Raw genomic sequence first — 25,969 nt, 5'->3', positions numbered from 1 at the left:
TTATAAGTTTTAAAATAGTTAAAACTAATAATTAATTACTAGAATAATTAACTAGTTTTACTATTAATTAACTAATAATTAATTATCCTTAATAATAAACCCAATAACTCGTTTATTAATAAAATTAAATTTGATACTATCGTATCAAATATCGTATTTGAGCTTATTTTAATCGAAAAAAATTTCAACAATTCATTAATACTATTCTCATAAAAATAAGATATAAATTGCAGAAAATGAATTAAATTTGTCTCTCTCGTTATATTCTTTCCATCTCGTTGCCTCTAATTATATTTATTTTCTTTTCTTATATGAGATCAGACATTGAATGATGAAAGGAGAAAATGGGTCTTGAAAATTTAACTGAGCGGATTTTATTGAAATTTAAATACCGAGCGCTGCAATATACAACGAATAATATAAAAAAAATATTCATACGCTTAAACAATTTTATTTTTTAGTAAGAAAACTTATAACAATACTGAATAAAACTTGCACAATACATAAAATTCAATGTATGTAGATTGAATGTATTAAATTCATTGCATTGATTTCATCTCTTTTATTACGAAAAGTGTACTTATCTATGCCTTATAAAATTTAATATATATTATATTTGAAACAATTCAAATATAAAATAATTGTACTACAACCGTATACTTATATTCATCATTCCTTTGTTACATTAAAGTCGTTTTTTTTTTTTTTCATATATTATACGTTAATTAATTAGTACAAAAATTTTAGATACATTTTTATTCTCCATAGAATGTATGTATATATTGTATTCAATTGTATCTTATATTATCTTATATTATTATCTATAAATTATCTTCAGTTAAAGGTATAGTATATATGTAATTATATTGTATCGAAAAAATTCACATCGCATATCGATCACACCATTATCATTTATAACTCGATAAAGATCATATTTATTGCTCAATGGGCTATAAAAAAAGATCAAAGAATTAAGAATTACGTCTAATTAGAATTCTTCTTGCAATTAATTTTTTTTTGCGATGTTCATTAAACAAATTATTATATACAAAATATATATATATATATATATAAATTATTAGGTTTAATTAAGTATTCGAATAATAAGAGTAGAATTATATACTGATCTATGAATTTTGTAAAGAATGGTTCTAATTCTTACATACATTATATGTATTATTATTCATCAAAGGTGTTCATGTACTTATTTAATTATTGATTATTAAAATTATATTATAATATATGTATAAATTTTGTTTTCTTCGATATCACATTGAATTAATAATATTAATATGTTTACGCGAATACAATGATCGAAAATCGTGATCGAAATAATTAAAGAAAGAGTGGATTAAGTGATTAAGTGGATTAAGTAATTGAGCAAAGTTTCATCGAACGTTCAATGATTTATAATAATAACGTAATAATTTTTTAATGACATCGAAGTTTATGCTAAAAAAACATAAACAACATAATAATATTTGAAGCTATTATCTAATTTTAAATAACAGAATATATTTTCATTTCAAATATAATAAAATGAAACTTTTACTTTTTTTGATTTTGCTTAGTGGATAATTTACAATGATAATATTAAAAATGATTAAATTTTAATCCTCAATCCTATATAATACTTGTAATTTTCTTGTAAGAACTTGCACCATATTTTTTTTAACAATATACTCAAATGTCGTCAATTCAAAAATTATTATTTGATTTAATTTTTATTTTTTGATTCGAAATAGATATTAACGTGAATAAAAATACATGGCAATTTTATTTTGTGCAGTTCTGGCTCAAAACATATACGCATTACTTTTTTTATAACTAGATATGAAAATAAAAAATAAAGCAAAAATTTTCGAAATATCATATCAATAGATAATATTAATAAATATTGTCGTAATTTATCAAGTATCAAAATACTTCAAAAACAACTTCGAATATAAAATCAGAATATTTGATAATTATTTAAAACGTATATCGTTTATAACATTATCGATGAACATTTCAATATGACAGAAAACAATTGTAAAATGCTTGTAGGATTTTTTAAATTAACTACAAAAATATGTATACTTGAGATATACAATTTTATACTAATTTTAAGATTTGTATAGGTTTAGACTATATTAAAAAAAAGAATGATATTTAATAATAGTTTTGCCATTGAAAACAGGACATGTATTCGCGATATTAAAATTATTTTAATATCGTTTTAAATTTTTTTCACATATTCACGTATGCGAATCTGTTAGCGAGAATTCGCATCTTTATCGTTGAAGTGTTTATCAAGAATTGTTCCTCATTCCATTCTGAACCTGCAGTTATCGAAGTTCAGAATCTTAACTTGGCAAACTTCCATGAAGACACGAACAACTGTAGGATCGATTTAAAAATAGGCTTGTCCTTAAAATTCACGTTACTTACAGGTTTCCATGCAAGAAACAATCCCATAAATTTTTTCCGATCCAAGAAAAATCGTGTCAGACACAAAAGATTTAACCAATATTAAATATCATTTTTCATATTTTTCATAAAAGATCGGAATATGAAGAGATTTTTCAATAATGCGTGCCTTTGCATCGATCGAATACTAATTAGTCGATCGAAAATAATTATGAGAAAACATTAATTAGAAATTGAGAGAAGCTTTTATAATATAATTTAATTTTAAAGAAAATTATTATTTATGTACAATAAGAGTAAGAAGAGATAAATTTGTTTGTAGCAATTATAAGTAAATTAAAAAGAATTTATAACATTTTGACTTAACATTTAAAAAAATATATCTAATTGAAAAAATATTGTCACCTAAGAAAATTCTCTACCTAAAAACTTTTTTCATCATTTAGTAGAATTAGAGCAAAAAAACTGATCATATAATAATTTATATTTGATTTGAAATTATTCGTACTAATTAATTTATATGAATATAATTAATATGAATGTATCTTCATTTATTTTCAATGAAATAATAACAATGACACTAAAATGATATATAAATATAATTAAATTTTGAAAAAAAATGGATTTGGGTTAGTCTGGCTTTCAAATTACAGAATTATTAATTATTGATTCATTAATTTTAATTTTAATTTTTAATTAATTTTTCACTTTTATAAGGCTGCATAAGCAATAAAACATATAATTTATCATATATTTTTATTAATCCAAAATATTATTTTTTGAAAGATGAAAAAAAGTTCGAATTTGCATTCTTGTTGCATAATACGATTCAAAATCTAGAGAATCGCTTATTTTTTTATCGATGTCTACATCTAGCTTACACAAAGTTGCAATAACTTAATAAAAACTTAATAATGTAATAATTTAAGAATTGTTAAAAAAAATTTATCACTACAAAGTTTTCTATTTGGTATTATATTACTGGTATTGATGATCAAATTATTTACTTGAAATTTAATCAAGAATGGAATAATAATTCTGACAAATTATAATATTTTATAATTATAAGAATTATTATTTATATGATGAAAAATAGAATATATTCTACATTTTGTAGAATGTCAATTTTTAAAATTCCATATTTAACATTAAAAAAATACATTTTCACGTGCTATTGATATTCATTTAAATTCATCAATTTAATTTTTAAATTTATTACTGAATGACCGAATATTGGTATATAAATTTTTTTTAAATTGTAAAAACTTTATAATCATCATTAATACGCTATTAAAAATATAAAAATATATTTCATAACAATATTCTCTTTTAAAACGTACATATTTTCAATCTTATTTTTGACTGATCATCATACAAATCATAATTTCAAAATGTTCGTAATGATTATGTTGTTTATTAACAACAACAATTTATAATAAATTCCTTTGCTTGATGCAATAATAATGAACAAATGAATCAATTTTAAACAATAATAACATACGCTTAGCTTACTATATTATATTCGTATAATATCACATTCGAGAAAAAAAAAAAAATTAATGTCAGAGTAAAATTTTCAGAACGAGTTTTACTAACTGAACAGCGTGTGCGAAGTTGGAACAGCGCTATTGATTTTAGAGAAGCAGGCCTGCTGGCTTATACACGGTAATTCCTCCTTTCCCCTTCGTCAAGTTTTCGAGAAGGGTCACCCCATAATTTGAATATACGGCACCCCTTTATGCCCCTACCACTGGCAAATTTCGAGTTTGCTATATTTGACCGGCCATACGGCTCTTTCTGCCCCGGGCTTCCAGACATTCCATTTGTTTTCAACTTCAACTTTTACTGCCCCGATTGAAAATCTGCCGAGAATTATTTTGCTTTCCATCTAAGAACACGTTTTTGTTTCAATATTCGAATAAATTTATTCGAACGATTCGAATCATTCTGCAGAAAATTTCGAAACGAAAGAGTCAAATAAATGTACCAATAATTTTAAAAAAAAAATGATGAATAATATAAACTTACACGTGAAATTATTGAAATTTGTTTAAATATATGAATTTAATTAAATCTAATTAAATTGTAAATTAATGTAAATTAATATGGTTGGTATGATCACTGGATTTATGTAAGCTTAAAACAGATAAATAAAAATCCTTCAGATTTATTCGTAAATAATGGAAAATTTTATTCGAAGAAAAATGATTATCTGTTAAGAGTAAATTTATTCAAATGTTATTCAAATGAAATTAATACGAATAAAATTTTATTTTTTATTCACAAATATTAAATTTATATCTGTAAAACAAAGATTATAAAAAGTATTTATATAAAAAAAATTATGAAAAATATATGCATTGCATTCATCAATTAATTGAAATTAATATTAAATTATATTCTTTATAGAAATAATTAATTTTCATACGAAAATATTTTTCGCATTTTGCATATTATTTGAATCTACCTAACCAACAAATTTGTTGTATTTTCACTAAGAAAAATGTCACGATGAGATACATATAATTCATATAACTCTTAAAACAATAAGTTGCAGAATCAGAAAATTTTATTTATTTGAATTTCTTTCGAATAAAATTTTTATTTTCATAAAGAAAAAAACATGATCAATTTTCCATTTAAGAAAAAAAATATAAATATCTTTGATGCTTATCGCATTTCATCGTAATGAATAACGAATATTAAATCACATTTGTCCACGAAATAACATTTGCATTTTCTAGAAATACATTAACTTCCCAATATATTCGTTCTAAAAATTTATCTCAAATTTTTCTCTCTCTCGAATATTTAATTCAAAATTAATATTTTCTCGAACGATTATGACTCGCACAATTCAACATTTTACCATCGTATATAAACAGACCTTTGCAATCTTCGGTCAAAATAAAAAAAAGACATTCGAGAAAATAAGCATCGTTAAAAACGAACTTCTATCACCAGGAATAGGCTATTCGGTTGTAAAAAAAAAAAAAAAAAAAAAAAGATGAACAGCGTTCCGCATATGGAAAGTCGTAAAAGCATGTGGTTTTTTATCCGGTCAAGAGACAAACGTTTCCCATACGTGATCCCGCAGGTTGGCGAGCTGCCGACAGGTTTGTCAAAGAAGGATCTTGCCAACGAGGACAGTTTTCTCGCGGTTGCCACGAGTCTGTCCTTCTCTTTTTATTCCCTTCATCTTCTTCTTCTCCTTCTTCTTCTTCTTCTTCTTTCGACATCCTCTCTCTTCCTCCCTTTCTGGCTGCCTTTTCACTTTACGACGGATAGCCTCGTAAAACTGACGGCAACACACAACAGTGGTGCAGTTTCACGCGGCCCAGCGAAATATTACTCGTTTGGTCTCGAGAGGCCAATTTTCAAACTTTCTTCCGCGAATACTTCGGTTACCTTCCGATCCACCACATTGCGAATTAGGAAGAAATTGTTGGAGTGATATCGATCCGGGTCAAATATTGACGTATATCTGAGTTAATAATAAGTCGCGAAGTGGCTTTATTCGACTTGTTTAGAAACTTTCGTGATTCATGACGTGTTGTGCACAAGGATGACCCATTTAACCTATATTCAACGATCGGTGCGACGATTTGAATGTTTTTCTAATAATCTGAATATTTTTTTAGAAGTATACTTTGATTGTTTTATTATTATTTTTTTTTTTTATGTTCATTATTCTTTTTACAGATATTTTGTAAAATAGAATGAAAAATATTAATCATATAAATGTAAGATAAAACGTTTGTCGCATTTATTGAACACTACGAATTTGTGATAAAAAGAGATTATTTTACTTATCTATTCTTAATTTTCTAGATTAATTCTTGATGAATTTTTATGAGTTATGATTTTATTTAAAAATTGATAGTTTAAATATAAGATTTTTCAATTAATATTCTTAATAAATTATTTTTTACATTGTTATACATACATTGTTTACAAACGACTTTATGTTAAAATAACAAGTATTTTTAAGATAGCATCAATAATTCAATTCGATTGATTTTTCTAAAAATTAAAAAAGGAATATAAAGTTACTGTATATATTAACTTAAACACTAAAATAAAATTTAAATCTTCATTTACTTATATAAAATTGCAATAATCTTTTTTCAAAATGAAAAATATTTGCTGAAAATATTATTCCACGAAACAGTGTGATTTTCGTTATAAGAAATTGCTATATAATTTAGTTTCTATTATTGTAAAAATCTAGAATATGAGAAATATGAAATATAGTGTTCGCTAATACAATAATAATCTTGTTTCACAACAAACTTCAACTAAATCAAAAACTTTCAAATCGTTACTGATTAAATGATAAAATGTTCGTTTACATACTCATTTATCTTGAATATTAGCAAAAATTCAAAGAAAAAAAACGTTAGATTTTCACAATTTTCTGTTATATTCAAAGTTCAATAATTTAACGAAAAGAAATGGACCTCAATCTATCATCAAACCTATCATCTGTAGAATCTTCAGTCACGAAACAAATTTTTCAGCATTTTTACATTGTCCAGTTAAATTTCTCAAATTTGTTTTCAAAAAGAAATTAGAAACTGTAAATGTAATTTTTTACTCTTTAAAATTAATCAGACTGATTTGTACAATTTTTTATCAAGCTCACATTCTATTAGATAATAAAATTAATATTAATATGGCTAAAAAAAGGGAGCTTAAATAGAGATTTGCCTTATTCTTCACACCGTTGTAATGCGAGTATAATAATGTATATAATATTGTATAATGTAATATTTTGAGCTCGTTTGCATATCGCGTGCATCCTCTACACTTCTCTGTATTTAAATTTTACATGATAAATGCACGAACATCCTAGCACGAACACATCTATTTGTGTACGCATGCGTAAAAAAAAAAAAAAAAAAAAAAAAAAGGAAAAACAAATATCTAAATGGACGAACGAAATTGGCAACAACGAAGCGACAACGCAGCGGAAACTTTCAACATGACTCGATCGCTCCGCTCTAAGCAACAGTATTTTGAAACAGAGTAAAGTAAGAAACTGTTAGATTATCCGAGCAATGACTATGCCCACGTAGTTTCTAGCCACATTTTAAAAGGTCTATCTAAGCGTGCATCTAAACATGTCAAGAGGTAGGAAGGCGGAGTAGCAGGCGAGAGGCCAGAGATCGACTGGAGAAAACGAGGATCTCGATCTCTCGAACCGGTCGTGCGGCCCAACTGCAACCATCCTTTCCTGACTACGAACAAGCCCCCATTACCTTGACTAACTTCTTAATATTTCATTTCTCTACGATTACCTGCTTCTTTGCATTTTTTTTTTTTCGCTATTCTTCTTCCTCTTCTTCTTGAAATTTTACAAGTCGATACCGTTGATCCTTATTTTTCGCTCTTCGTAAAAATTTTTGATATTTTAATAAATTACAAATTTTATTCATGAAATGGCAATTAGTAACGTTTCAAATGAAATATACGGTATATCGTTGGAAGTAATTGTTCTATTTTAAGTGTTATTTTGAACGAAGTTTCATTGATATTTTAACGAATTTTAAATTTTTATAGCAAGGAACAAATATTCGAATAAATTTTGGGATTGCATAAATTTTTCTTCTTGTAATTAATTGAATTTTTTTCTTTAATTGAATATGAAAGGATCAAAAAAAGAAGTTTTGAAAAGATGATGCACAAATATGCATGATATAGATTTCAATTTCAATTTTTTGTTTCCACTTTGTTTTATCTAACACAAATTTAAATTATTAATATTTAATGGATAATCGATATTTTTGTACATCAACTTTTAGTTCCTTCTTTTAGTTTCCTTTTTGGAATCGAATCTTTTAAGCTATCTCATATATTGACACTTTGTATTGTTTACATACTATCATTTATGAAATCGCAATTATTCCTGAATTGTGATTTTCTTTTGTAATATTTTAATAACTCGTGACGTTTTTTCCTCATATAAGATAAGAAAAATTTAAAAACATGGTTTATTGCTGTCTTATGACACTTTGAGTTTATTAAGAGAGAATTACTTTAATAGCTGTGTAATATCTTGCTAACTTTTAAGCTCTTTAAATCAACATAAAAGAAAAAATTTGTTATTATATTCAGAAAATTTTAAATTCTGTTAGATTATCTGGTATATCCATTCTCGATTTGTACTTTACTTAGATTTAACTTAGAATTTTGAAATCAAACGTTGAATAATGTCGAAAATAGACTGAAATAGATTGGTCTGAAATTTTATGCTGCATATATAAAATTTCAAATAAAAAATAAATTTATCTTAAATTGTAAAGATATATTTTGAAGATTTTAATATAAATCTATTTTAATGAAAATTATAGTTTTTGTTTAAACGTTCTGACCAAAATTATTCGATAATTATAATAAGGTCAATAATATATATTTGTAATTTAAATAATCGTATAATTAAATATACCTAATAAAAAATGTTCCATTTTTAAAATTTCTAATTCGATACCATTTTCATGTAGATAATTATTCTATTAAATTTAATTTCGATTCCATGTTTATTTCAATACATAATTACATACAAAGATTAAAAGAAAACGATAAATAAAAATGGTTACATAATAAAAACTTATTTTTTAGAAAATAATTGTAATCATTGATTTAATTAGAATTATGTGTAGCGCTTAATGAAACATGATGATAAAATAAAAACGTGATCTTTACGTGATAAAAGAATGATAGGAAAACGAAGTTATGAAAATTAATTCAACGCGAACGTAGCTCCACTATTAAATAAAAAAGTAGCATGTTTAATGCATGTGTCTATATCAAGGCGAAAGGAGGCGTGAAGGCTTGGCGATTTACTAACATCAGGGCCATCTAACTGTTTTGTAGATCCATCCTACTTTTCTTTTGACGCTCGCGAGGTGCTCAACTCGAATTACGGATCGGCAAATTGTCCGATTTGGAAATAGAAACTAAGAAAAAAAACTTTTTTAATCTGTACATTAAGATAAAACATAGATAAGAAAAAATTCTTTCTCGCAATTCATCATTTATAAATATATAAATAAAATAACAATATTTAAGATCTGTTAAATTTCAATTAATTAATTAATGATTAATAAATGTATCGAGATCGCAAAAATCATTTGAAAATATAATTTTGTTTGTTGTGTAATTTAATTTTTTGGTTTTAGAAAATAATGGTTGAAAAAATTTGAACTAGATTTAAAACAAATTAAAGAAAATTATTTATAAAAATTTTTAATCCACTTGTTGCGAGTTGACATTTTACATATTCGTTTTAAAATATTAATAAGTGTAAATATCATAACTATTAATATTATATAATAAAATAATATAATATAATAAGAATTAAAATCGAAACTTGATACGACATCTCCTCAAAATTAATTTTAACCTAGAAATTTAGAAACAACTTTTTTCACTATTAAGAAATAATCGTATAATTTTTATTTTTTCGTAGTCATCTTATCCTATTTATTCATAATTATTCATATTTATTCATCTGTAATCCATAAATTAGTTTCAAGCAATTATGCTCGTCTTTCATGAATACGAAAATATCGTTTTTTAAAATTTTATTTCAATTTTTTCGTTTCTTGCCATTTCTTCAGTGAGATATCTATCAGGAAGTTATATGGTTTTTTTTTAGAAAAGGATTCAAGTTTTGAAAAATTTTTAGCTCTTTTTCTCAAATAAAACGATAATTTCAAGCAACGGTGGTATCGTTAATGATACAAACGCATTGCTCGCTAAAACTGTAAACTGGTAGAAACTGTAGAAACTGGTTTTCACGCAAACCTATCAAGCTATCGATTTCACGAGACGCAACATTGACCGTCATCGCCAGTAATCAAGGGGCAATCTGAAGTTCGAAATTATTTTTATTCTCTCGTTAATGAAACAATATCGATCGAATCGAAGTAAAAGATATTTTGATAAAGCATATTATACATCTTGTAATAAATTTGTGCACTTTTTATTTCAGGAACAATTGAAAATCTTGAAAGAATTGTTTCGACAATAAAAAAAAATTAATTGAAAAAAGACATGATTTTTCAATAATAATTAGTAATAATTTTAATTTTTCAAGTTTAGAGCTATTCTTTTTTTATTTGCAGGAAAGTATTAATATTTGTTAATGAAAACACAATTTATTGATTTATTATTGTTTGACGAATAATGTTACGCACGCAAAAACAGTAAAATTTACATTCTTATTACATGAAACAATCTAAAATCGTAGATTACGCGTAACAAACTAAAATTATCAAAAATAGATTTATTGCTCTTTTATTACATAATCTTTAATTAAAATCAAAAAAAAAAAGATCGAATGTTGTACTATTATAAAACTTACAAATCACAAAGTATAATAAAACACTCTTGAAATTCCAAATCTTTCTATTTCGGGTGTCCTATTCCTAATTTTATACTAGTTTTATCTAAAATCAATAGAAACGATTTGAAAGTATAAAGATTTCTCACATTTCAAGTGACGTAAACAAAACTCCACATGCTACTGTTTACATTTCATTGCTTGCTTTTACAACTTATTTCATCAGATGCTAAAAAAACACAATGATCACAGCATTAATAATTTTTATTCCAAAATCTAATCAATAATATATCTCGTACAATGAAATATATCAATACAATTCCATGTATTGGTACTTCACCATAAAAGCCTCGAATATTCTTTTAAAATATTCTTTTAATCTAAAATGACTGCACTTATCTTGAAACTTACCGAGCAATCTAGTATTATTTTCAACAATAAAAATAAAAGAAGCAAAATGGGAGAGCAAGGGAGCGGAAGGCTAGGAGAAAACAAGATCTCGAATCTCGAACTCTCGACCGGTCGTGCGATTGAAAATCAGGCCTGAGACGCGCGCGCGTTCACTCGTGCACATACACACTCGTAAACGCGTGTGCGTGCGATTACCACCGGTCGAAGAGCCCAGCATCAGGGCCGGCTAACTGTTAGGTGGAACCTCCCTCCACTCGAAGGAAACTTCGTTCTACTTTTTTTTCTTCCCCTCCTTTCAGATCCTGACGGTGGATCACAAGCGGTGCTCAGCCTCCGCCACAATCTTATTCTCACTAAAATCATAAGGTTTTGTAATTTTAATGCTTCGAATATTTCTTTTTTTTTTCGTCGAATATTCGTTAAATTTTTATAATAAAGTGGAACCAATGATAAAAATAGATATGAATATAGCTTTCGTAAATTATGTATTTTGATGTATGCTTATAAGATATGAAATATTTTCGTTAAATTGAAATCAATGAATTAAAAGTAAATAAATGAATAATGAAATGATGTGCATTTATTTGTGTCATGTACATAATTCTAATGCAGTTTGAAATAAAAATATTTGTATGAAATTATTTTCTCAATTGTGTTACATTCAATTAAATGCAATAATAATTGATGCAATAATGATTTGCTCATATATTATTTAAACTATTAATTGAAATAAATGTATATTTGAATATTATTTTTCATGAAATTTTGTTTAAAGAAAAATATGAGAAGTTTACTTTTTGAATAAATATTTTACCTTTTTTATTTCCTTTCTATTCTCTATTTATTTTATATAATCATATAAAAATTTCGATACATAAAATATTATTTTAAACAATTATTTTTAGATAACAATATAATTACATCTTTAAAAAATTATTATTTTAATTAATAATTTCATACTTACTATATATATACTTTAAGTAAATATTTTCTATTGATATATTTATTACTGCGATTATGAAATGAATTTTTCAAATTTTATTTCATTTCAATAAAATTATTTCAATGATTGTTTCTAATACTTTTTTTTTTATTTGAAATATATCCATTATTGTTAATTTTATTTTCGCAAGAAACTAAATGTTTATACCGTTTTAATGATTTTCAAAGAAATTCAAAGAAACGAAGTAATGAGAAGCATCAACAAAGATTAACGCGTGACGCCTCCTGTTTTCGGATAAGTTTAAGCGAAGGATGATAGCCAACTTATATAAAAACTTGTTGCTTCATACGTAGTGAACGATGTTTACAATGCGTATAGTAATGATATAGAGTAATGATTATCATATAGTAATACAGTTATGAAAATGATACTTGAAAAAACATTTTTTGCATAATTATGAGTAACAATATTTGAAATGAAAGAATATTTATATGACAATATTGTATTAGGGGAAATAATTTAAATAAATAAAATATTAATTAAATATTTATTTGATTATATAAATATAAATATAATTATTTTTTAATATTTTTATTCTAGATTTCAAATTGATTAATTGAAATAAATATTTTCTTTATTATGAAATATTTTGTTGAAATACTCTGTACCAAAAATTATATTATCTTAAAATTTGTGTTTATACATATAACATAGGGAAAATGATCGATAAATATTCATCCACGTTTAATCATTAATCAAAAAAATTTAATTCTTCGAATGGAATATATTTTTATTTTTTTTTTAAATTTATTTTTATTAAATAATAGCCATAAAAAATAATGTCTGGAATGATCAATGCAAGTTTAGACGTATAAAATATTATTTGAAATATTTTCTATAGATGTATTTATTACTATAACATGAAATAAATCTTTAAATATTGTTAAATTTCATTTCAACAATGAAATTTATTTATTTATTTATTTGAAAATTAATACTTTTATTAAAATGTGTAATATTACGCTAATACTTTTATCTACTTTTATCTTTCTTTATTAATCTTATTAAAACTTTTATTTCGTAAATAATAATAAATATTGATAAACTTTTTTTATTCTATATATGTATAATATAGAGAATTACAATTGATATTAAGTGGAAACTTAAATTTCTTCGTTATTGTTTTGTGATGAAAATTATATTAATTATATATACATTAAATAATTCTATTAAGAATTTATATCTTATGAATTATTGAATTCACTTAACTATATACTTTTATTTTTATTTTCCATTGTATTTGTATCATTATATAGTTAAGTTACAAGAGTGTAGATATCGTCCTTCTACTATGTACCCTGATCATTCATGTACCACCATAAAAAAGATAAATTTTCAATGACTTTGATTATGATGCAAAGTAGTACTGAAAACGTGACTGAAGTCTATACAAAAACTGACAAATATGGAAAAAATTTAAATAAAATATTTACTTTTCAATCAAAGCCCAATAAACGTCAAAGATGATTATGTTTTCATTTCTTATTTCTTAGACATTAAAAATGGACTGAGTCTTTCTTTCATCATATATTCTATATATATAATATGATCTGAGTTATATTAACATTGAAGTTAAAAATTACACATTTGAATTTTTTTGTATTTTAATAAAAATTTATATAAAAATTTAAATAATTTAAAGTAAAGAATTGTAATAAATTTTTTTTTAAAATTGATTGATGTTGATTGAAATAATATCACATGCATTAGTATTATAAAAATATCGTCTTCTATAAAGAAAAAATAAATTTAATAAAATAGAATAAAAAATAGGAACTAAAAATATTATTTTTTTTTGAATTGATAATAAATATCATTCATCGAGAATTTTTCATCGAAATTTTAGATAAATTTATTTAAATTATCGTATCTTATTATATTTAGAAAATCTATATTAGCATTTTCTATCTTTTTTTAAAATATAAAATTTTTTTTGTTATTGATAAATGGATCTTTTTAGAGTAAACAAAAAATTATTTTCCTTAAAAAATTTTAGTTTCATAGACATTTATAGCTTTATTTATTTTTATTGCAGAAACACTTAATTTCAGAAAAAAATATAGTTAAAATTTCTACAATTTTTTTTTTCTTGTAAACATTCTGAAAATGTTTATAAATAAAGTAAAAATTTGTTTCAATTCGAATTATTTTCCATAGATTTAAAATTTGTTACATTTGAAATTCAAAATAGCCCAATTCCAACAAATCAAATATATAATTTACATATATAAATTTTTATTATCATCTACTTATTTATCTACTTTTATTATCTATCTTTTTTATTATTTGAAAAAATTTTATATCACAATTTGTCAATGAAAATAATTGGGCAAATATTAATCCTTGTAATAAAGTTGTTTTTGTACGTTGTCTCTGTTTTTTTTTTTTTTTTTCTTTTTAAAACTTAATAGATTGAATCTTTGTATAATTTTGATCTATTAATTAATTCTTTCTGTGAAATTTCAATTATTGAAGTTCGACTATAACGTTTATTGAAATATTTATCGATCACAAAATAGCGAATTCTCATTAATGAAATAATAATTTTTGGAAAAATTGTAAAAAAACATTCATTTAAATACAAATGAAAATTTAAATGAAATGAAGCAATAATAATTCAAGATTTGACTAAAAAATAAATTTTTTAAATTATTTTTTTTTTCTATTTGAAAATGAAAAAATTAAAATGAAATCACAATATCAAAAAATTTTATTCATTTTTATTTCTTAAATACAGATATACAAAATGTTAATAATAATATTTGTGGAATTGAAAGATGAAATTTTTCGATTTTAAAAGCCAAAACAAGCATGAAAATTTCAGTTAAAACTTATTTATTATATTTTATATTATTTATTAAGAAATTTATAATTTCTTGAATCTTGAAATTTGCGTATAAATTGCGAAATAATAAATAAAATAAAATAAAAGCAATAAAAGCAAGACATAGATAAAGTGAGACAGTTTTATCTCTATCTTGTTTTATTTCTGTCTAACGAAAACTAAATTGCTTATAACTTAATATAAATTAAAATCAATCGATATTTTCGAATATCAACTTTTGTCACTTTTGATTTCTAAAATAGATTCTCCAGTGTTTTTCAGAAATATATACATTATAGATTAACTCTATTATATATATAATTTTAGAACTATTAATTTATTTACGTTTAATTTACATTTGTAAATTCGTTTGATTATTTTAAAATATTTGATAAAATTATTCTTTTCAAATAATATAAAATGTCATTCCATTTGTTTAAATGCTTTGAAAATGTTATACTCTTCAGAACTATTAATAAATTATTTATTCTTATTTCTTACATATAACGTTCTTTATTTTTTAATTTATTTTATTTTAATAATTTGAAATCGAATTTCAATCTATTTTCCAGAATATGAACGAATCTTTGAACATGTAATAAATTCTATTGATTTATTTTTCATTAACTTAACACGTGCATAAAAAAATTAAATTAAATTCACGAGAAAAATTTTTTCATAAAAGATTAAATGATATTAATTTTTTCTAATATTTTTCAAATCGAATTTTTTAAAATATATTTAGAAACGAATTTAGGAATTTAGAAAAGTTTATAATAAAATTATCGATACTAAATTGACAGTCAAATATTGTTCCATAAATCTTAACTTTTCGACGTGACGTTAATCACGTAGGACATGACTGTTACAATATGTCATTAACACAATCTGCTTGATGGATATACAATAAACTATGAAAGAAAGCAATAATCGCAAAAGATATAAAATATGTTTTTTCGTAGTTCTAATTAGTTGCTAATATTGTTTAGCATTGATGTTAAACAGTAATAAAATGTAAAATATCGATCATATATTATATTTTGCTAAAAAAATTAATAAAATATTTATAATTTTCAAACAAAAAGTAGTTAATTATGAAGTAAAATTATATCTAATAAAACAATTATGAATAAAAATATTATAAAATAAATTATGAATAAAAATTAAAAAATATTTTTAAAAAGTATAATTATGAAATGTTTTCCTTTAAAACGTTAATTAAAGTTTATTTGCTATAAACGAGTTTTTCAATAAATATTGTTCTTTTCCATGATTGAACAATATTACTGATTTTTCAACTTTAGAAATTAGAAATTAATAATCATGTTAGACAATAAAGAATTATTAGATTGATATACATATGAAATATTATTTCTTCAGAGTTTAAATTTGAAGAAGTAACGTGACATTTAATATCATTTTTTTTTTCCAATGTTGTCTGATATGATATAAATAAATAAAAATATTACTAAAATAATTCACGTTTCATAAAATTGGAATATTTTATAGATTTTTCATTTTTAAAAAATAACGAATCGGTTATTACTTGTTGTTTATTGATCTTTTTTTTTACAATCACCATCGACAGATTTGATGTTTTCTGATATCCATTGTTCGATTATTCCATTTTACGATCAATGATTAGATGTGTTTTCCAAATATACAAATAACAATTGTACATTTATTATAAACATATTAAATAAATATTGTTGTATTTATAAAGTACAATCGCTTTTGTCTTTTATTTTTACATTTTCAACAATTATAGTTTATCATACAGCATTATTGTGAAATATAAAAATATATTCTTACAAAGAAATTCATCCAATTTAAAAATTCTCACTTTAATAAAAATTTTGTGAGCATATTGAGCATGATACATTATGTTTCAAATAATGTAAATATCTTTTCGAAAAATTGAGAATATGAAATTCGCCGATGAAAATAAACTTTCAATACTCTTTTATATTTTTATATTTTGATTATTTTTGATAATTATATTTTGAGGCAAAACTGTTATTGTGTACTATTTTTTATATACAGAATGTTGTGTAATTGTTGGGACAAAAGAGATGATTCTACGTCGAAAAAATAAATCGAAAATATGGAATAACGTTTTTTCATTTGAAGTTTCATTTTCGAATAAGTTTTAAGTTTGAAAAATTTTCAAGTACAAATATAAATTAACTATTTTCCGATTAGATACGAATGAATTATCGATAAGAAATAATTCTACATATGAAAATAAGCAAAAAGTGTAAGATAAAATTTTATCGCTTAAGTTCTTACTTTTAAGAAAATCGATACACGAATATCTACAGTCAACAAATTGTATAATTGGCGAATTTTCAAAAAAACTGTTATCGATGATCATCTATCAATAATTCATTCGTATCTAATCGGAAAATAACCAGTATTTGTATTTAAAAATTTTACAAATTTAACAAAAAAAACAAAGGCTCGAATGAAAAAATTTCGATTTATTTTTTCACATAGAATCGTCCTCTGTTGTATCATTAGTTCTATGATACTAGATATTCTATGAATTTTTTCAAGGAAGAGAACAGTCAATTTGAATAAGTATGTGATAATCTAGAATCATCTAGAATTACCTAAAGTCGAAATAAAATTAATTTTCACCAGGATAACGTGAGACATTTTTCTTCAGAAAAAAAAAAATTACAGGAATAAATACTAACAAAAAAAAAAAAAACGAAATCAACCAATCCAAGTCATCTCGATAATTTTTTAATATTTGATATACTGAGAACATTATATCGAATAATGTTGTTAAGATTTTACTTGATGATTTATTAAAAAATTAGATTAGGTTATTATTTATTAAAAACTTATCGTTCCAACACCATGAAATCAAATAAATTTTTGCTTGATATCGATTAATTTATGTTATTAATTTTAAGTTTAATTCTAATTCAAATCAAAATTATATAAAAACTCATTTAACCATTTAATGATTTCACTTTGACAAATTTAATTTTCTTAATCTGACCGTGAGTTAATTAAAACTGATCTAAACAATGTTTCGAAGAAATGTTTTCGTTAATTTTTTAAAAACAAAATTTTCATAACAACTCAGAATATCCTGATGATATATCTTTTCATAGATAATGAATCAGGCATTCTTGTTCGTTCAATCAATTTTCAGACTATCATTTTTTTCCGTCCATGCGAACAAGAACAAACAATGCAGAATAGAGATACTTATTTTCTTTTTTTCGAATATATGTTTTCCATTAATCCAATAATCTAACGATAATTATGAGATCTATCATAAATGAAATTTATATATTTCATTGTATATTCGAAATTAATTAAAGTTTTAGCCGGATAAATAATTTAAAATAATTATACAGTCGAACAAATTTATTGAACGATATTCTAGATGAATATACATGATTCGAATGAAATTGACCACGTCGCTACTTTCTCTTTGCTCACGGACGTCTCATTATTTCGAATTGTTATCAGAAGCATCGACTCAACCGTGAACAATGTGTTCCATCATTGGCAAAAACTGAGCTAACAGAAAATAAATGATAAAATAAAAGGGGCAAAACGCAGTAAGGGGAGTAATGTCGAAAAAGCATTAATATTAATGTGGAACAATTATGATGATTTTGATAAATAAGAAAGGCATTATTCGCTACGATGACGTCAACCAACATGTATAATACAAAGGCCAGGTAGAAAGCGAATAATTCAGATTGGAAATTCAAAGAGGAGCAATATATTCTTTTGATCCTGCCTCTTTTCCTCCCTGTAAAATGAATTCAGTCAACGCACAATCAGATATTTGGATCGAAAAGCTAAGCAAAATTATATTCTTAGTTTTAACGAAGTTTTAACGCACTTAGAAATTAATGAATAATAATTTATATAAAAAACGCACAAAAGAATAGGAATCCAGAGATAATTTATTATTTATTATTGTTAATATTTTTTTTTTATCATGTATATCACGTATGAAAAGAAAATAAAATTTCATTAAAATATATTTTCAATATATAATTTTAATATAATTCATAGTTTGAATAATAATTCATTTTAATCGATGCGTCTATTCTTTTTTTCATTTTTCTAAATGCTTTTTATCTAACGAATATTTAACTATAACTTTAATTCGTAAGAAACTATTAGTCCCTAAATCGCATAATTTTTTTTTTTTACTTTTAAACAAAAATTACGAAAGTATAAATTAAAAATGCTATTGAAAATTGATTCGATTTTGATAGATTTATAAAAAAGACAGAAAAAAGAATGAAGAAACTATCTTTTGTTACATAAAAATAAATTATAATGGATGAATAATTAAAAAAGAAATTCATGATATGATTTTTACTTCTCAAAAAATTTTTTAATTTATATTTTTAGTATATCTATACTTACTAGTTTAATAATAAATAAAAAACAGATCATCTTTTATAGTTTTTGATCTATTATGCATAATATACAAGATTTAAAATTATGCATCATGTTAATATAAACTAAATGTAAATGTCGTTAAAGAACAAACGATTTATTATAATATTATAATATTGTTATATCATAGATTTTAATATATTTTTTGCAAGAATAACGAGATGCAAATCCTTATTGTTCGAAAACACATGTTCCCTTTCTTAAATACGTAATAAAAAATATTTTTGATCAACAAAATCCTAATAAGTCGATAATTTTTTTTTCTTTAATATTTCGATACAGCTTCAAATTTTAATTTATTAAAAATTAAAATAAAACACTTACGTAGTTATAATACTTACTTATCGAAAATATATATTTTTCCAATTATGCATATTTTCCAAATTTTCGAAAATTTAATGCAACGTTCATTGCAGAAAATCGGATATATTCTTGTTCTATCTATTAAAAACGAATTATCAAAAAAAATGTTCGAGTCGATTTACTTAAAAAAAGAGAAAAAAAATCGCAATACACAATTATATTTAACATAACTGGCACAATTCACAGTCCAAAATCATCATAATAAATATGTATAATTTTTATCAACGGAGAAAAAAGTTGTAAAATAAAAAATTGTTAAATCAGCAATTTATCATTGGTTATAATGTAGAAATAATATATAATAAAAATAAATATCATATATCCTGAAGAAAATCGAAACATATATCTTAATTTGACATTCTGTAACTAGTGTGTTACATATATATGATGTATGGTAGTGAGAAAGATTAATTGATTAAATAAATCTTACAATTTGTCTAAGATAAATAAAGATTCATGTAAATTTTCATTTTACATTAATTAATTACTTATCAATAATTATAGAAATATTATTCTGAAAAGTTGCTATATATACTTACTATTGTACATTTGCTACTAATAACATACTTCAAAATTTGTAATGACATATTTCAAAAATTGATGTAAAAGAAGTTATTATTCTTTGTTCTTATAGATAGAATCTTATAAGTGAATTTCAATATAACATCTTAATATAATATACTCTTAAAACAATTTAAATCATTTAAAGTCATTTTTCCTAAAATCATAATTTTTGAATTACAAATTGTTACAACAAATGTGTAGGCAAATTAATATATATATAAAAAAAAAATAATAATAATAATAATAAATAGAAAAAATTTAAGAACTATATAAGTTATATGTTTTCATAAATACAAATATTATAAAGTAAAAATTCAGATATCAATGTGATATTAATTTAGTCAGCGTTAGCGTTAGATAGATAAAGAACAGATTAAAGTATAATAAATTTGAAAAGAAAAACATAAGGTGGCGAAATAAGAGGGACAGAAAACGATTCTCCAATTTGTACAGCTGTGAGAAACTTTCTGAAAGAGCGTGGACGTTAATGAACGGAAGGGTTAATCTCATCGTGCAGAGATAGATCTCGTCCCAAGACTTTCTCTCGCATCGAATCGGCGCTACTCACATCGAAATAATGTCGAATAGATTGCCCGGAGCTGTCTACTCTTGGAAAGTCGTCCGTTTCGTTCCGTTTGCGCGATAGAAGGCAGCCAATGGCGACCACTTTGATGCCCGATTTCGAGTTCGAAACTACGAACAATTACGATCTCTTCGGTCCTCTTCATTTTCTACACCGGCTTTGAGCGCTGTCTTTATTAAGCCTTGGAAAGTTTCGACAGAGAGATTATTTCGGATCCAAGACGATTCACAATGATCACGCTTCGATATCGTTTATTTAACATAAGGACGACTTTCTTTCTTGCAACTTTGTGCGTAAGATCTGAATTGAGTATACATTTTATAATAATGCAAAGTTTTACAACGATGAGATGAATTTTAAGTGAAAATCGTTTTTTCGTGATACGTCGTGTTATTTTGCTCTTTTTTTTTCTTTCGATAAAAATTATTTAGACAGAATTTATCTGCACGAGAAAGAGTATATTTTGATTTTAACGAAGGAAATGATGGATCAGATAATATTTATATTAAAATAGGTGGTATTTTAAATAAAAATGAATCAAAAAAGGAAAGTAACATTTTTTAGTTTTCGAGAAAATTAAAAATACAAATATTTTTCTGATGACATGTAGATGACATGTTCAATTTTTTCAAAAATTTAAACGAGGATTTAAATAACATAATTTTATATATATATATATCATTTTAATTTATACATATCTAATTAAGAATTAGTCAAATTCATTTATATTTGAAAAATTTTTAAATTTAATTTATTCGAAATTTTTTTCGACTTATTTTTACATAGAATAATTCTGTACTTAGAAACTTAATTAATAAAGCAAAACTATATAAACTAAACTATATTTGTTACATATTTCCATCAATCAACAAAAAACAATAGAAATAAAATTAAAAAAATTCTATTTCAATGCTTAAAATGACAAATAAAAAATCTACTTTTTCTGATCGAAGATGAAAAATAAAATCATTGCATCTTATTATCTAATTTAAAAACAATAACATTTAAAATTATCTTTTATATAAGATAGACAAACACATTTAAGATTAAAATCACGAATAATTTTTAATTTCAAACTTTTGAGAAAAGAATGAATCGTGAAAATAATTCGAACAGATTTGTATTATATAGAAAAATACAAATATAAAACTCTAGCAGTATTTTCCTCCAGTGCTGAGCAATTTAGCATCACGTGACAAAAATAGATTCTTTTAGAAATGCTTTTGATAAAAAAATAAACAACGCAAAAGTAAAAAATGTTTCAAATTTATTTTCCCCAGATTTCAGAAATGGAATAAACACAGAGAATTCGTAAGTTGACATCAGTTCGTGTGTCAATCGCATCGCAATTTTTTCACCTTCCGTCAGACTTGATGAAGGGGGAAAAAATCAGATAAAATATAAAATAAAATCCGCTATTAAGAATATTAAAAAATAAAAGAAGAAAAGAGAAGATATGAAGAACAGAAGTTTCTGACCTAAATCAACAACGAGTTTCAAAGAATTTACAAACTTTCTCGTAGACTCTCGTAAAATTATAACGATTCATTGACGTCACTAGAAGAATTTCGCTTGTTTTTGTCTTCAAAAAAAAAAAAAAAAGAACAAAAACACGCGACAATGGTACGGATTTATATAATTTATCGTCATCGATGTCACGTGCAAACATTTCCATGTTTCCTCGTGCAAACTTATTCTCTCACGTTTCAGATTAATGATGAATTTCAATTCGAATATAATTTCTGAATAATATTAATTCTTCTTCTTCAGTTTTATTATTTTATATAAAAGGAAACTCTTCTTCTGATCGATGAAAATTTAAGACATGTAGAATAGAAGACAAAGTAAAAGTTTCTTTATTTACAAAAAAAAAAAAAAAGCATGGCTATTATTATAGAATTTCGCCTACACGACAAATGCATGTGCATTAGCATACTTATCAACTGTTTATATAAATATAAAACGATGGCTGGCATCCAAAACGTATAAAGTGTAAGCTAATATTCAGTTTCTATCCATAGAGAGGTTAGACATTCCATAGATGCGAAAATGGAGACAAATATAAACCGATCTTTGAACGATTGAAATTATAACTGATGTTACAACAATAGATAAAAAGTCTAAGTATAAGATTGATATCGCGTTGTTCTCGTAATTTCGATGTCCAAAGGTTGTTTTATACTTTGTTTTCGCATTCCACAAACTCAAAGGATCGATCCAAATTGACTGGGAATAAATAGTGATGATTTTCTGGAATGTTCAAGCTTAATACATCGAAAATACTTCAAGCTTGTCATAATTCACGAGGAAATAGTGTTTTGATCAGCTTAAAAAATGGCGATCACACGTTAAAGTGCAATTTTTTTGCAAATATTTTCAAAAAAGATTATTACATGTTTAAAAAAAAAAGTTACTTAAAATATTGATTTTTCTTTAATTTTCCAGATATTTGAAAAACGTAATTGCTATTTTTACATTGAATTTGTATACGTTTGTGATACTGCGTATCAGTGACTGCCAATTGTTTTATTAATTTTATTTGTTATAGAAACAGATCATGATGACTAATGTATAACAATGTATGAGCCAATATCATTATATTATTTATAACAAACTGCATAAATTCTTCAGATCCGAAAAATCCAAAAATAAAATTTAAAACAACGGTTGGACGACTGAAATTATAATGATCAAAGTTACAATGAGAAATATTGATGCTTATATTCTCATTACTGCATTTTCAATTATATTTCATTCAAAAGTTATTCTACATTTTATTTTCACATTCTAAAGAATCAAATCTATCAAAATTCTTGAAGGTGTAGAGTGTTATGACATATATGTATATATCAATTTTTACAACACATTTTAAAATCATCAAAATTGGTGAGAAATCCTTTTTTTTAGATAATTGTATTTTTTCTGTAATTTCAAAATCTGACTAAATTGGGACTAGGTCATGCATAAAATTTATTCCTTTCTTAAATTCTTAAATTCTTGATTTCAATAGAAAGTTGTTTTTTATTAAATCTAGTTATACATTGCAAGAGTTAATATTTTCATTACATTGAATTCAAAATCATGAAAATTAATATGCAATAATTTAAAAACCGAATAATGTTATTCTTAATAAATTTAAATAATATTAAACACTTATTTGGTAAACTTTAAAGTGAAAGATTTATTAAAAACTATTGGTAAACGAAACATCTATGCATTTTTAAAATTATTTAAAAATTATATTCTAAAAAAAAAAAACAATATTATTCTTTCTTAGCATTCAACGTAATCTCTTTTTACTAATTGTAAGTAATAAAAACTTTCCAAATTTCTAAAAAGTACTGTTATATTGGAATATTTTAATAAGAATATTTTAAGTAGAATTAACACGTAGAATTAATTTGAATATTTTCGATAAAATCAAAATGATATCTTTCTGAACGAATAATAAAGGCGATTAAAAATTTTCTGTTTCAATCGAATGACAGTCAAGTTCATTTATTTTATTAGATTAAATTTATTATATTTAATACACAAAATTTGACTGTTATTCATTTAAACGACACAACGATACGTAACAAAAATTGAAGAAGAACATTTCTTATTTAATCTTCTTAATCGGAAGAAACACGTTTGTCTTCGATATGATTCGAAATATTATTGTTCGTTATTATTTTGTTCCGTGAAAGAAACAACGCAAAAATATAAAATTTTAAATAAATTTAAATGTATTTTAAAAGAATTTAAAATTTTTATGAAATTTGATACAAAGCAAAGCATATTATCATTGGCTGTTGCCATGAAAACTAAAATGTTGCAATGATTTCTAATAAAAAAGTAACATGTTTTGCTTAAAGTGATAGGAAGGAATATATCTGGAAGATTGCCTATAAAAAGAAGCGTATTTTGTAATTGATCATAATAAATTATTTGTTGTAAATACTTACTTATTTGAGTGATCGTGTATAACACACAATGTGTATCAATTGATTTGTAACGATGACAAATCAATAAAATGATTCAATGATAAAATATGATATAATCAAACCTTTTAATCTGATAACATATATATAATAATGTAATGTGTTAATTTGCAGAAGTTCAAAATAAAATCTCTAGTAACAAAAATACTATTTATAACAAAAAATGAAATATATATATATATATTTTTTTTTTTTGAAACGAAAATACTTTCGAAAATACATATTGATGATATTGTATTATACGATATATACGATTACATACTTAAATGAAACATAAATTTAAATGTTTATGTATAATGTAATCAATCGAATAAAAAATGTGTTATACTTAGATATTTATAAAAAGAAATAGAAAAGAATAGTAAAATAATCAGTTTCTCGATTAATCACGAAATATCAACACTTTCTTTTTAACGAAAAATATAAATATAACAAACAATCCTGTACAACAAGATGAGACGTATCGTTATTCCATTATTTTTGTTATTCCATCATTTAATGTTTTTAATATTGCAAAGCATTTATCGCATATGTACGTTTCTCGATATGTTAAAGGTTAAATATATTTCAAAATTCGTTTTTTTTTATTTCTCAGTTTACGATGATGTTCTATTCAGCATAATAAAAAGTCTTAACTTCACCATTTTTTTTTTATAGTTCATCATGATCTAAAGTATTTCCATGCATTTGTCATGCAGTTATCGATTAAAAATCTGTCTAATACAGAATTTATAAATATATTTTTATGGATAAGTTCAACTTATTGACAATCAAATTAAAGTATATTTATTCTGTCTTCCTTTTGTATCTTCAGACAAAAAATGTTTGAAATTATAAAATAAAATAATATATATATATTAAAAATCTTCTAATTTAACAATTAAATATCTTTTTATTAACATTAATCATTTGAAGTTAAAAATTCATTAATTGAATGATATATATAATTTTCATTTTTTAAAAATTTTTATTTTTACAAATTATCAATTTTCAAATAACTTTTCTTCCTTTCTTAAATTCTATTTAAACCATAAATTAATTT

At 23.6% G+C, this 25,969-nt stretch overlaps 1 protein-coding gene across 6 annotated transcripts in view; it reads right to left on the bottom strand.

Moving 5' to 3' along the window:
• Ipk1 (Inositol phosphate kinase 1) overlaps positions 1-25,969 on the bottom strand; it is a 262,505-nt gene that overhangs the window by 147,825 nt on the left and 88,711 nt on the right. For 2 of the 6 annotated variants that reach the window (XM_086908379.1, XM_086908381.1), the window contains exon 2: positions 11,363-11,520. The exons of the other annotated variants lie outside the window; for them this stretch is intronic. The gene's annotated coding sequence lies outside the window, so the exon portion shown is untranslated. The remainder of the gene's footprint in view (positions 1-11,362; positions 11,521-25,969) is intronic. 6 annotated transcript variants of the gene reach the window in all.

The sequence above is a fragment of the Apis florea genome, unplaced genomic scaffold, assembly GCF_048593485.1.
Source record: "Apis florea isolate Af1SG1 unplaced genomic scaffold, ASM4859348v1 contig_3078_pilon, whole genome shotgun sequence".
Classification (NCBI taxonomy): Eukaryota; Metazoa; Arthropoda; class Insecta; order Hymenoptera; family Apidae; genus Apis; species Apis florea.
This window is presented reverse-complemented; position numbering and strand designations above follow the sequence as displayed.